The 15,551-nt window shown below is 37.4% G+C and overlaps 1 protein-coding gene across 6 annotated transcripts in view; it reads right to left on the bottom strand.

The window, feature by feature from the left end:
* ATP10B (ATPase phospholipid transporting 10B (putative)) overlaps positions 1–15,551 on the bottom strand; it is a 285,082-nt gene that overhangs the window by 203,774 nt on the left and 65,757 nt on the right. For all 6 annotated transcript variants that reach the window (XM_046667349.1, XM_046667350.1, XM_046667353.1 and 3 more), the window contains exon 4: positions 13,804–13,886. The gene's annotated coding sequence lies outside the window, so the exon portion shown is untranslated. The remainder of the gene's footprint in view (positions 1–13,803; positions 13,887–15,551) is intronic.

Here is a 15,551-nt window from a genome sequence, read left to right as displayed (position 1 = left end):
CTCTCAAGACTATGTTTAAAACAATGAATCTTTTTCTTCTTTTGAGTAGCTTCTCTTAGACACACTCTAAGAAGTAGAATTTGGGGGCTGAATTACACGAACATGTTTAGGATTCGCATCTAATTTCTACAAAACTTTCTTGCCGCTCTATCTCAGTAGTCTAATGAATAAACTGAAAGGGGATTCAGACTGAATAGCAGCTGGATATTGGCTTTCCAGTTTTCATTATTTTATGAATAATAATAGGGGTTAAGCTAATTCCTAGAAAAGACAGTGACTCTAAGTGACCTAGAGATATACCCAACACAAACAAAAGGCACTTTAGCGGACTTCCAAGCAGTGACATTGCAGAAAATACAGCAGCTGTTTATTTGCATTCCTGTTATACCAAGAAAGGGGCTTTTTCAGCAAACACCAGCAGTTCCCACTTTGTTGCAGGTGGTTCTAATGTAAAATAGTTCACAAAAATGTACCCCCTGGCACATTTTGTAATGAAAATGTTTATTTCAAACTGTTTGCATTTTTCCTTTGGTTTCTGTCAAGTACTTGGGCACGCTCACAAAGGTTCACCCTAACCTAAGAAGCTCAGGAGTAGGAAATCAGGAGGGACAACTGCTTCCCAGTGAGATGTGTGCCAGGAAAGGTCACACATCTTCTTTGAAAGTCTCTAACAAAGGGTTCTCACCTGCATGTGGGCAAGCACTAGCTTGGGTGTCAAGGATTTTCCTACTCCCATTCTGCCAATTGTTAGTTTTGGGCAAGCCACCTTCCCTCTCTGTGCCTACTTTCCTCTTTGGTAAAATAAGGTATTCATCTGTGATCCCCAAAATCTTTTCTAACATTTCCAGAGGCTAAATATAACATGTCAACTAGCTTTATGCACTTTCACAAAGGTTAACCAATCCTTCAGGACTTTTCTTCACTTTTTCATTTATGCTACTATTATATCCCTTATAAGCTGTGTGATTAGTATTCTTCTTATGTTTCTCTTTCCCACTTAGCTGTAGGATGTTTAAGGTAAAAAACTATCCTATGCGTCCCCCATGTTTCCAGGACCTAGCACATATCTAGCACATAAGAGCTTCTCAGCAAGTATTTCTGGAACGAATGTGAGATTTCTAATATAAAATTTATTTCACTAATGCCTTTTAAACTATTTCCTGCTAATGTTTATTTGTATGTCAGAAGTTCATAGCACACGTTTTTGTATTTTCTTTAATTTTCCATTTTTTATAATCTTCCCCAATGCACTCAAGCAATTCACTCCTTAATTTTTTCCAATCACTGTGTTTGTGTAGGCATTGTGACAACTGACACGATGCTTGAAAGTGAAGTACTCAATACATGTTTGTTGAATAAATATGTTTTTTGCATGTGACAAATTGCAATCACGATACTAGATCAAATAAGCCTAAGGTTTTTTGAGCTTTGAAAATCTGTGCTTTGCTTTCACAAATGTGCTTCCAGCTGCAGATTAATCTAAGCCTCCTTTTGTACTTGTATTGATTGGTTATCCACAGAGAAAACAGTGTTGATTTCATGTAATCCAAATTCGTTAGGAACTGAGCCAAATTTTTATATATGAAACTCTCTGGACTGGGTTTCTTTCTTAGCTCAGAGAAGCTCTATAGTCCCTTTGTCTAGTGCAGATTTCTATTGCATATTCTACAACTGATGTCAAGGGAAGATCCAGAGGAGAAATGAGGACAGCATATAGAATAGGATCTAGAGGGATGACTGATCTAGAGGGTTGGAAATTCTACCCAACTTGGCCTGGCCTTAAATCTCTGACTCTCATTCTAGTTAGTCTGACATACCAGAACAGCAGTTTTGGTTAATTTCATTCTCATTCTCTCTCTCTCTGTCTCTTTCTCCCTCTATGTCTGTCTGTCTCTCTCACACACACATGCACTATACACACTCACACAGTAGATAGAATAGTGTAGTAGTTAAAAACAACTTTGAAATTGGGAAGACTTAGTTTAAATCTCACCTCTATCATTTACTTTATTATTTGCTTTGTGTGACTGTAAACAAATTATATTTTTAGTTTCACTGGGCCCAAGGTTCTTCATCTGTTAAATGGAGATAACAACAGTAATTTTTTAGTCTGTTGTTGAGTGAAGTCAATGAGATGATTGAGGTAAACTTCTTCACACCATGGTTGGCATAGAGTGAGTTCACAATTAATGGAGGCTCTACCTAGCATATGGTCTCTCTCATACCTAGCACAGCTCTCTTCTCATAGCTTATCATGAATAAGATTACTGAACTTTCCTACTTTTCTTCTTCTGGTAGGACAAATCCTCCCTGCCTAAGCCTTAAATAAGCAAGAGACTTCTCTACATCAGGACTTTAGGAGACAGCCAAGAATACCATACTTCCCTTATGAGAAAATACAGATGAGAATCTTGAAGAAGATGAAGAAGAAAAGAAAAGAAGAGTCATGGGAAGGCCACATAAATTCAATAGAGTTCAGGCATTAAAAGCTCTCATTGACTCATGGGAGAGCTCAGTAGGCCCTCTCTTAAAGTCTGCCCATTTTTAGTTTATAAACAATTCTAGCAAGCATGGAGGCTTCCCATCTCTAAGTGGGGAGAGCCTTTCTGGACTAGGAGATTCAGTGATCAGGAGAAAAGGCAACTCATCATGGACAGTGTTGAAAGCCTAGTTACAAGGAAAGAGATGGAAGCAGCAGGAACATCCAGATTTATTTTTAAAGGAATAAAATTACTTAGAGCAGCACTTCCCAAATTTCTTTCTATAGGATGTCAATATATAATAAACAATGAGAGTTACTTGATCAATAGGTGTGGAAAACACTGGGCGAAACAAAGTTAAATAGATCATTCTTCTGCATGGCTTCATAAAGTCTCTAATGTATTCAAGCATGTTCTGAATCTCTAAGAAAGAAGCGTGTGTGGATATAGTATACTGGGCTTCCCAATCTAACTTGACCACAGAACCTCCTCTCTCCCTTTTCTTTTGGGTGAGGAAGAAAGTCCCTGAATTAACATATGTTAATTGCTAATCTTTCTCTTTTTTTTTTGCTTGAATAAGATTGTTGCTGAGCTAACATCTGTGCTGATCTTCCTCTATTTTGTATGTGGATCACTGCCACAGCATGGTTTGATGAGCGATATATAAGGATGTGCCTAGGATTTGAACCTGTGAACCCTGGGCTGCCAAAGTGGAATGCGCGAACTTAACCACTATGCCACTGGGCCGGCCCCCAGATCCCCTTTTTATGAAATATTCATGGCACTAGTCTTCCACAGAACCTACTCAGGGTTACTCTGATCTCAGGCCTTTATGCAAGGGGTCAAATAGTCCAACACTTGTCAAAAAGTGATCAGGGCATCACAGCAGTACAGTGATAATAGTCACAATGATGGCACAGAGTGATGTGAAAAGAGTAGATGATGTTTAATGTTATCTTTTAAAAGAAGTAAACATCTTCAAATGAGCTGTTTACTTTTAGGACTTCGACCTTAGAAACAGTCACAAAACTCTGCATACTTTTGTGAGATTTTTCGTGGATACATTATTTATAATATTAAAATATTTAATGACTAAATATCCATCAGTAAGAACTTGCTTTGATAAATGATAGTTCAGACAATACCATGGAATACTATATAAGTGTTCAAAAGAATGTGGTAACTCTACCTGTACTAGCAGGGAAATAAACAGTCAAGACATTGTTGAAAAAAAGGAGAAAGTTGTAGAGAGAATGCATAGCAAGCTATTTATTTAAAAAGTCACATACATATGCACACAAATACATAAACAAATAAGTGTCTGAGTGTGTATGCATATGGATGCATTTGGGGAGCAATAAGGAAGACTTTCTATTTTTCCTGTATGACTTCTCTTCTAGTTAGAATGTGGAATCTTGCAAGAGACCACTGCTCCCACTCTGACAATAAGACAAAGCTACATAAGCCACAAAATCATACTTCTAAAAATTCATTGGAGAGCTGAGGATACAAAGAAATCTAAATGAAACAAACAGAAAGGGATGAGCTATTCCTAGGGGAGAAGAATGTCACAACTAATTTCATCCCTGAAGTCAAGGCAGCAGGAGGAACAACCGTGCCATAGATGGGGCTAAGAAGAAACAAGCCTGATTTGTAGCAATCTTTTCATGGCCAGGTGTGGGTTGGCATCATAAATTAGAATCCTGAGCAAATCCAAACCAAAGCAAGAATGTGCTTACCTGTCAACTCTTTCACACAGCACCTTTATGAAGGGTGTGGCATTAGATGCCTAAATCTGTGGTAGGCCTGGAGATCTGATATAGATTTCCTCTAAGGCGCATGGACCCTCACCAAATGTAAGGCACTCATCTTTGTTTAAAGCATCAGTCTTCTGAAGCCTGGTGGCAGGGTAGTATGGTAGAGAGACTTCACAAGGTACAAAAAACTAAAAAGCCGATGGCTGAGTCATAAAGAAGAGAGAAATCTCTCCCAAAATGGAGAGCTGGCAGTGCCATTGTAGAGTATAGAGGGATTTCAAGACTCTCACTAATAATGAGATCTCAAGCCCTGATGAAGGCGAAGCTCTGATCCCGCCCTCGACTCTGTTGAAGTCAGTGGTTGACTGAATTTAACAAAAGCTGCGACAAATTCAAAATTCAGCTGAACTGCAGATGATTATAAGGTTAGATTAACTCAACTTCCCACATCAGCAGTCTGAAGAGGAAGGGACATCTTCTTTTCAAGGAGTTAATATTTATTTCATCCTATGGTTCTTTTTACACACAATGTCCAGCATAAAACCAAAAATTATGAGATGGGCAAAGGAGGAAAAGGTGATTCATAATTAAGAGAAAAGTTTGTCAACAGAAGCAGTCCAGATTTTGGAATTAGAGGACAAAGACTTTAAAACAACTGTGATAAATGTGTTAAAGATCTAGTAGAGGAAAGTGGACAATTTACAAAGAGGTAGAGAATTTTAACTGAGAAATGAAAACTTTAAAAAGAACCATATTTTTACATGGTGTGATTTTGTATCATTTACATTTGGCAACGAGAAGTGTTTTGAAATTTTAAAAAGTGATTTTAAAAACAAATTTCCAAATGCTTCTATGTGCGATGATGGTTAAAGTATAATTCAAGTGCTTTAGAGGGAAACCTCAACCCCATGGAAAAACTTTGATACAGATCTATGCACACTCTGAGGTTTACTGGCAATAATGGTTCTACCACACTTGGAGGCAGTCATACAATCAAGGTCTCCAGATGGAAATCTAGACATTAAAATGTGACCACATCAACAGTGCTTCTAAAAGCCTGCATGTGAGAGGTAAACTTTTCAATTCAAGCAGTATAATTCTAAGAAAAATGCTTATCCCTGGGGAGGAAGAGAAGCATTGTTTTCTCTGGGGAGAGACTTTTTCACTTCTGTCTTTTCAAGGCACAACGGTAGATTCTTATGCTGTTATGGGCATAATACTATTATGGATTAACGGGCATGCTGTCCAGGGTGGTCAAGTTCAGTCTTGGGCTAGATGTGGCAGAAACCAATAAATGTTGATTTTTAAAAGGATATATTTAATAAATCTATACAAAAGGATGTTGCCTTTTCAGGGCAACATTCTCTATAAGATGCAGTTGGTGGAGATAAATATGGATGAAACTGAAAAAAAGTAGAGCGATGTGTCAATAAGGTGAACTGTGCTTAAAATTTAATGAAATAAAACCTTAATCAGGGGCTTAAGTGATGATGATGCATCTTCTCAATTTACAACATGCTTCTGGATACTCATGCATAAGCTCTCATCAACCAGAGAAACTCTTTGGTCATGATCATTGTGGTATACATTTTAGAATTTCTTTAAATGCTTTCCAGCCCAAGCGTGCATTAGTTACAATGAAATCTTTCCTTGAGGATAAAGGATCTGTAAAACCTAAGCATCCTTAATTTCCTTAGTAAAGGTAATGGTCAGAACAAGCTTAGTCTGTACGTACTTTGGTGCATCCCTTAACCAGAAATTTGTTGCTGTCTCATTCAACACCCCTACTTCCAATTCCCTTGTAAGGTTTTGTTTTGTGTGTTCCCTAGAAACTGAAAGTCAAGTTTTCCTCAAAAAGAAGTGGCAGCTGAGATACAGATCACTGATGAGGTGAGAGGTCCCTCTGAACACATGCTCAGTGGGAGAATATCCAAAAGAGATGTTGAATTGCTGAGGGAGAGAGAACTCCTCAAGATTTATTTCATTCTGTGAGAGCCATGTTTCTTACACCCTGGATTAAGATGCAGCAAAAAAAAAAAAAAAAAAAAAACAATTTAAGATTGAGAGGGAGAGGAGTAAAATTATTGGGTTGAGTTGTCACTTCAAATTCCAAACATTGGCTCAGAAACAGACAGTACTTGCTGAAGAACAAGCTGAGATGTATAGCTTGTGGTGTTTTTTTTGTTGATGAAAGGAAAGTTAAGCTTTTGCTTATCAGTCACCTACAGGGGGAAGGGGAGTGGAAAATGACAAGCAGAAATGGCAAGAGGAGCATATGGGCATCTCTCTCTGCTGTCCAAGGTTTTATAGGACATGCTGTTCTCTGGGACCCCCTATCCGCACCGGGAGTAAGCTTATGTGCTACATTTGGATCTTGACCCACTGGCTTGAATTCAGTTTATTTCTCTCTTCAGGGGTTAAGAATGAAGACAGGCTTGGGGCATACACAGCATTGTGAAGATAAATATTACCACGCAATTTTCAACCAAAATGTCTTTTCCTCTTCCTGATTCCAAATCCCTGTCAAGCAGCTATTGCCTACATTATGTATGTTTGGATAATGTCTAAAAAGCAAGTTGGACATCAGCTTAGGGTGTTTGGCTTCCAGGTAGAGATTATTCTTCATGCATTGGAAATATATAAAAAGAATAGGTTTTCCATGGGGCTCCTGATTGCCTCCTGCAGTCAGATCTGATATTTTCAATTTTTGGTTTCCTAGATAGTTCAGTGTCAGTGGAAATAAACTAGTAAGAGCAATAGGGAGATGTGACAGAGAACCCGGTTTGTTTGTTTGTTTCATACAATTTGTAATCTTTTGTGTGGCTTATTCTGGAAGTTTGGTCCTGACTACTGATATCTTTGAGAGCAGAATGCAAACCATTTCAAAACAGTTGGGCAACTGGACCTTGGATGACCCTCAAAAACCTTGTAGGGGGCTGGCCCAGTGGCATAGTGGTTGAGTTCGTGTGCTCTACTTTGGCGGCCTGGGGTTCACCAGTTCAGATCCTGGGCACAGACCTACACACTGCTCATCAAGCCATGCTGTGGTGGCACCTCACATACAAAGTGGAGGAAGACTGGCACAGATGTTAGCTCAGGGACAGTCTTCCTCAAGCAAAAAGAGGAAGACTGGCAAAAGATGTTAGCTCAGGGCCAATTTTCCTCACTGAAAAAAAAATTAAATTAAAAAATAAAAAGACAAAAACAAAAAACCTTATAAATTCATGACTAATCAGTAAAGAGTTTAAGTTTCTTGGGAACAATGGAATATTTCTCCATTTCTCTAGCCTCCACAAATGCTTGTATATGGTAGATATGCTATACTTACATGCTGAGTGAATAAAGCATTTGTGGAACGGCTGCCACGTGCTCAATAATATGCTAGTTATTTGTAGAGGACAAAATGAGAGAGTCCTTGTGCCTCTACTCTCTGGTCTGGACTACTGTCACATATGCTCTACTTGTTCTTTACGTTGCTCCTCCAGAGTTATCTTTCTAAAGCCCTGATCTCACTGCATTATTCTTCACATCCTACATTTCCTTCATCGTTTATTAAGTAAAGTTCAAGTGAACACCCTCTGTGAACCCGTCATGAACTATCTTTGCTTCCTCAGCTCTTACCAATCCAACATACAAATATTTTTCCCTACCAGATTCTTAGCCAATTCAGAGCTCATATATTTGTTCACTCTGGTTCCGCTGACTCAATCATTCTTTCCCATGGACTCAACCCATCCGTATCTTTCAAGGCTGAGATTAAATGCCACTACCTCCAAGGATCCCTCCTTCGTACTCCATTTACGTCCACCATTTCCTCCTCCTTCTTGTATTACATAGTGGCCTGATTCCTTACAGCTTTTCCCTGAACTAGGAGGTTGTGCTAATAGAACTTCCTCCTGGAGTTATCAAATAGTCCCTTGTTCAAGCTGAAAATGTCTTCCTTTAATGTCTCATTTTTCTTTTTCTTAAGAGTTTTTCAGTATGAAAGCCCTTTAGAAAAAATCCATTTGGCTTCTAGGCATATGGATTCATTGTCTTATCACATATCCAGGCAATCAAAAGTCTTTCCATCTCATCAGTCAGTCCATCATGTTTTCTCACTGCTGATTACGTTTGTCTAATGTTGCAAGCTGTTTGACGGCTCTATGAAAGAGTTTTGTGGGGCTTTCTTTTTTCAACTAGAAAGGTCCTTCAAAGCAGGAATAAAAAAAAAATCAGCTACTATAAATGTAGTGAGGTGAGTCATTTATATATTGTTACTATCTCTTATCATACAATACTCAAAATTTAGCTGTTGGAATATTATTCACAAAATCACAAATGCGTTGAGGTCAAGGGATATATTTTATTCCTCTTTATATTCCCTTATTATCTAGTACCATGCCATGAACTCAGCAAAAGCTTGTTAAACATTTATTTGAATTAAATAATTTCTGAAAGGGAAATCCATTAGTGTTTCTCTTCCTAAAATGTTGTTACTATTTTATTCCATGAGAAAGACCCAACAGAGCTTCTAAAATATGATTAAGATTTCTCTACCAAGATATGTTTTTTCAGGGAAATCACAGCAAAAGTAACACATTTTTTATGCTGGCCATTAAAATATCATTTGGTGGTAGCTCTCCCCTCTCAAGTTAATAGTCCTTAGCAAAGAAGCCATCCTATAGAAAATACAGGCATTGCCCTCAGAGCAGAAACATAAATAGCTATAATTTGTTTTCTCCCATTTTTCAAATATAGTACCATCTGGTTTATCCCTTAGCCCTGGAGAACCATTTTTAGAATTATTTCCCCACGATCCAGTCTCCATCCTACTCTTGCCCTGGAGATATTCCCATGCTTATCATTAGCTCACCAGGTTACAATAACCATTACTGTTCACAAAAGTATTCATTACCACATAGAAGTTTGAGCAAAGTTATGGGAACCAAATTCTTCCACACCAGGATTCTACAATGTAGCCACAGATGGCAGACACCATTTGGGACTCAGCTATCTTTCACATACAAACTTTTGCCAGAATTACAAAATTATGCTGGTACTTAGAAGCCCATTCCAATTGCCTCCTCATCTGGCATGAATTTTGAGGCCCCAGGTTACTATGCCACACCTCATCAATTCATGATGCCTTTATCCTCTGCTTTATGGAGCATGAAGTTGGAGAATTGCATGAGACAGCTGGTGCTAGACTTCCATTCGGGGGGTTCTCACATTGTACAGTTTTACTCATGGGTTCAAATGAACCCATATCTTAGACTCTTGTTAAAATGGTCAAGGGAACATAAGAAAACAGGCCCACACATACCATCAAAATAAGATGTGGATGAAACTTCCAACAAATTGTAGTGTGGAAACAGCCTAGAGACAAACTTCGATAGGCAGGGCTGTTATCTGGTTGTCAGGCAGAGTTACCCATTTGCATTTTCAATGCCAAATAACTTCCAGTTCTGTTCTCTATTTGAGAACCTCAATATACTTGACCCAAATTTTCAAGTTTTAGGAATTTTAACTGAACAGCATTTTAATGATGCCAAGAAACCATGGAAAATATGCTCTTTAGTTGAAGGGACCATTCAAATATTTTCTTTGGCCTTCAGAATCTACCCATGCTTTGTATTAACAATGGCAAGTGGTGGCACATGCTTTGAAGAAAAATCACATAGGATAAGGAGCTACAGATTGAAATCGCCATGATCTATTAACTATGGGAGTCAGGGACTCTTTTGATGATGAGGTAAAATTCGAGCCCAGACCTAAATGAAGTCAAGGAGTAAATAGTGTAAGAATTTGCGGGAAGGACATTCAGATAGAGATAACCTGACTGCAAAGACCTTTAGATGATAACATGTTTGAGGGAGACCAAGAACGTCATGTTGTTGGAGTTGAGTGACTGGAGAGTCACAGGAAAAACTCCAGAGAAATAGCCAGGAAACAGGTCATGGAAGGCCTTGTAGGCCATAGCAAAGATATTTAATTTTATTCTGAGATGAGGGAGTCATTGGAAGTTTGAGATAGTAAAAGGTTAAGACAAAAAGGAATCAAGGATACTATGAATACAAAACTAAACACTACAACAGAAACGTGAACATCCTAAATAGCCAAAGGAAAAAAAGAAAAACAAAGAAGACACATGAAAAAGAGAAGGAAACATAGTAAATATGATGCCTACAGAAATTGCAACATAAGATGACATACTTGGCACGAAATATAACAGTCATATCAATAAACATTAATGAGCTTAACTCATCTATTAAAGTAATTCTAAAACCTATCCATTAATGAAAACCCAAACTCTATGCTGTATATAAGAGACATATCTAAAATGCTATAATTCAAAAAGGCTAAAAATAAAGGAATGCACAGATTTACCAGCCAAACAGAGGCAAAAAGAAAGCAGGAATTGAAATCCAAATATCAGACAAAATAGAATTCAAGCCAAATACATAAAGTGAGGCCAGGGCATTTTATAATGCTAAAACCATATTTCACAATGAAAAGAAAATATAACAAAACCCAGTAGCATTCGTATACAAAAGCAATAGCCAGTTAAAAGACATAATGAACGAGAAAATCTTATATCTTATTTATAATAGCAACAAAAAAGATAAAATATTTAGGAATAAACATAACAATAAATGATAAAAATCTATATGAAGAAAACTATATCCTGAAAGACACAAAAGTATATTGGAGCAAGTGGAAAGATAACACTTTTTCTTATTTAAGATGCTTCAGCATAATCAAGATCTCACTTTTTACTATGCTAACATAAATTTAATGTAACCCAATGAAAATATCGACAAGTTTTATTATCAAGTTAGATATACTGAGATTAAAGTTCATATAAAAAAATAAATACATATGTATACCAAATCATCGTGTTGCATTCTTTAAATATCTTATCATTTTATTTATCAATTATACCTCAATAAAGCTAAAAAGAAAAGAAAAAATAAATACACAAAGACAGGAAGGAAGAGTAAATAGGAAAAGCTATGGGTGAGGGGAGGAGTCTAATCCTCTGAATATCGATTCTATGAAGCCTCTGTAATTAAAATGGTGCAGTACTGGCTTATGATGAGACAAAGGCCAATGGAATAGAAGCCCATAGAAATCTAGTATATTATAAAGGTGGTATCTCAAATCACTGGGGAAAAGATAATCTTTTTAATAAATGATGTTGGGACAACTGGATAACTGTTTTAAAAAAAAAAAAATCCATTCCTCACGTCATATAGAAGAAGAAACTCAAAATGAGTAAGAATCATAAATGTAAAAAATAAAATTTTACTAGTACTAGAAGAAAATATGGGTGAGTTCCTCCATAATTTGGATTTAGGGAAATGTTTATAACATTGACTAAAAAATCCAGGTGTGAAAAACAAGAGAATGATAAATTGACTATATATGACAAGGAACACCATAAGTTATGTAAAAATACAAAGGACAAAGAGAAAGTATTTGCAGTGTATATCACAGAAAAACGGCCAACATCTCTAATATACGAAAAACCTTTAACACTTGAAGAAAAAATAAATACTAATAATCTCACAGAAAAATGACACGAAGTGGCAATTTACAAAAAGATATAAACATGAGCCTTGAACATATGTATAGATATTCAGCTTCACTCACATTATGATAAATGCAAGTTAAAACTCACTGAAATTCTATTTCACTCATCAGATTGACAAAACTCCAAAAGCCTGACAATGCTCCTATCGCTGAGGAAAAGCAGACAGTTTCATACGTTGCTGGTAGGAATGCAAAGTCCTTATTGAGAGGAATTCAGCACAAGCTGATAAACCACATATGCATCTATCCTTCAACCCAGCAACCTCACTTCTAGGAGTTTATCCGGAAGATACACCCTCAACAGCACAAAAATACATATACACAAAGCTACTAACTGCAGTATTATTTTTAGGAAACTACCTAAATGTCTAAGCATAGGAGATTGATTGAAAAATCCATGGTGTATATATTCAATGGAGTATTACACAGCTGCAAACAAAGAATGAGGAAGATCTCTATGAACTGATGTGGAGTGATCTCTGGGAGATATTGTTAAATAAAAAAGGCAAATTGCAAAAGAGCTTACATGCTACCTTGTGTAAAAGGAAAAAGAGGAAATAAGAACATATGTACATTTACTTATCTTAAAAAAAAAATCACACAGCAAGAACCGGTCAGGAAACAGTAATGTTGGTGACCTACATGGGGTAGGTGGAATGAGGTGGAAGGAATACAGGAGGCAGTGACACTTTTACAGAAAGATGATTACATGTTTCTGCATAGTTTTGATTTTTAGAAGTATGTTAATGTTCTACATATTCAAAACCATAATTAAATTAAGACGGGAAGGAGGAAAACTTAAGACTGAAAGCAAATTGAAAACAAATGAACCCAAATGTATTCCAAATAAATAATATAATCATGCTAAAGGGGAGAGGGAAAAAGAACCAGTTCAATTAATTTGTGAACAGAGTATTTGATCAATATACTCTTAGCCTTGCATAGGATTTCAAGTGCATATGGAACATTTTACCAAAATAGACCTCATTCTGGCCATAAAGCAAATCTTAACAAATTTCAAAGGATTGAAATCATAGAGAATATGTTCTCAGACTACAATGGCTATAAGCTAGAAGTAATTAATAGAAAGATAACCAGAAAACATTTCCCCAAATCTGAAAACTAACCAATACACTACTACATAACCCATGGACCAAAGAAGAAATCATAATAGAAGTTTAGAAAATATTTTGAACTGAATGATAATGAATATAGCATATCAAAATTTGTGGGATATAGCTAAACCCACACTTAGAGGGAAATTATAACCTTGAGTGCATATACTAGAAAAGAAGAAAGGCTAAAAATCAATTGTCTAAGTATCTTTCTCAAGGAGGTAAGGGGGGAGAAAAAGGAAGTGAAACACAAAAAATGTAAATAGAAGAAAGTTAGTGAAATTTTTAAAAAAGTACAGTAGACAGAAGTAAAAGATCCAAAAGGTGGTACTTTAGGAAAAACTAACAAAACTGATAAACTCTTGGGAAGGCTAATCATGAAAAAAAAAGAGAGAAGAAACAAACAACCAATAATATGAAGGGAGTTAAAGGAATATCATTGAGAATTCAACTGAGAAAAAAATCATTGGACAATATTCTGAACAACTTTAATCAATTAAAAAATTTAGATGATATGGATACATTCCTATAAAAATAAACCTATCAATTGACATAAGAAGAAACAGAAAATCTGAATAGCTTTGTATCTATTAAAGCAATTGAATTCATTATTTAAAACATTCCCACAAGAAAATTCAGGGACTATTTGGCTTCATTGGTGATTTCTTCTAAAATCTATAGAAAAAATAACACTGATCTTACGCAAATTGTTCTGAAAGATAGGAAACAATTTCCAATTTATTTTATGAGGACAGCAGAGGCTTGATACAAAACAAGATGAACACCTTGCACGAAATGAAAGAAAGAAATAAACAAACAAAAGAATATTATTTGAGTTCTGATTCAAGATGGCAACATAGAGGCTTCAGAACTCACCTCCTTCCATTGACACACTGAATGTACAGCTACACATGGACCAATTCACTCCGAAAGAAACCCGGATGCTAGCTGAGTGACTCCTACAAATCAGGCAAAAGAAGAAATACTCATATCACCCACATCAAAATGGATAGGAAAGACTGAGACACACTCTCATCATAAATGCCACCCCCAGCACAGCACTATGCAATTCAGAGATAACTCCCAACTGAGAAGCGAAGAGTTTGGACACCACATTTAGTGCCCCAAAAACACCTAGCTCTGAAAGCCAACAGAGCTTGTCCACAAAATCCACAAAACTATAGCAAACAAACAGTTCTTAAGGGGCTGGCAAGGACTTTCTGTGGCTATCCCCAACAGCTCAGTACAGAGGGAGAGCAGGAAAAAAGGCCTATCTTCCAGTCTTTTCCTGAAAGAGGCCTATTTGCATACTTTAAAGCTGCTGCCTGAGGGTCAGACTTCTAATTTAACATGCATCTAGTTGCTGACTAAGATCCTTCCTGGAGACAGAGGAAGCCAGCTTCACCTTCTCACTCAAGTCTACTCCAAATAGTCAATATCTCCCTGGAAGGAGCTTATACAGACATCTGATGCCCCAGGTGTTGTAGCTGTCACTCAAGGGATAGACTGCTAGATTGCCCGGTTCTGATAGCCAATGAGTCCAACAGGACTGTAGCAAACAAAGAAAAAATGGCTACTTAGCTATCCTCCCAAAGCTCAGCACACAGAGAGAAGACAAAACACCCATCTTCCAGACCTTTTCCTGAAAAAGCCCTATTTGCATATAATCATACGCCACGTAACATTGTTTTAGTCAATAATGAACTGAATATATGACAGTGGTCCCATAGATTAGTAGCATATAGCTTAGGTATGTAGTAGGCTATAACCTCTGTTTGTGTAAGTACACTCTATGATGTTTGCACAATGGCAAAATCACCTAACAATGCATTTCTCAGAATGTGTCCCTGTCTGTTAAGTGACACACGACTGTACTTTAGAAGCTGCTGCCTGAGGGTCAGGCTTATAATTTAGCACTCATCTATAGCTGACTGTGATCCTCTCCAGATAACAGGGAAGTCTGAGGACACTTCCACTGATTTTTCTCTTGCCTGATCCAAATTGCTAGTATCACCCTGGAAGAAGTATGTACGCATATCTGGTGCCCCAGCTTTTGTAGTGCTGTCCAAGGGACGGGCACTGGATTGTCTGGCTCTGATAGCCAAAGGGGTTTGCATTCCTGATTCCTACAGGGCTGTAGCAGTATGGTACACTCCTACAGGATTGTAACTGTATTTGCTACAGTTATTAACTGTAGCAGTTATTAATGGGTGTAGGAGCAACCCCAATAGCTATACAATGGGACCCAGTGAAGAGGGAACAGGCAAAAAACCCCCTTATATCCCTATTTATCCCTTGACGTGCTCTAACTACATATTTTCCCAGCTGCTGCCTGATGGTCTAGCTTCCAAACAGCCTGCATCTAGGTGCTGACTGTGATCTTCCCCCTTTTTTTTCCTTAAAGATGGGCCCTGAGCTACCATCTGTTCTCAATCTTCCACCTTTTTTTTCTCTTCTCCCCAAAGCCCCCCAGTACATAGTTGTATATTCCAGTTGTAGGTCCTTTCAGTTGAGCTATGTGGGATGCTGCCTCAGCATTGCTTAATGAGCAGTGCTAGGTCCATGTCCAGGATCCAAACTGGTAAAACCCTGGGTTGCTGAAGTGGAGCACATGAACCCAACCA

The sequence above is a fragment of the Equus quagga genome, chromosome 7, assembly GCF_021613505.1.
Source record: "Equus quagga isolate Etosha38 chromosome 7, UCLA_HA_Equagga_1.0, whole genome shotgun sequence".
Classification (NCBI taxonomy): domain Eukaryota; kingdom Metazoa; phylum Chordata; class Mammalia; order Perissodactyla; family Equidae; genus Equus; species Equus quagga.
Note: the sequence above shows the minus strand (reverse complement) of the source record. Positions and strands in the feature narration are given on the sequence as shown.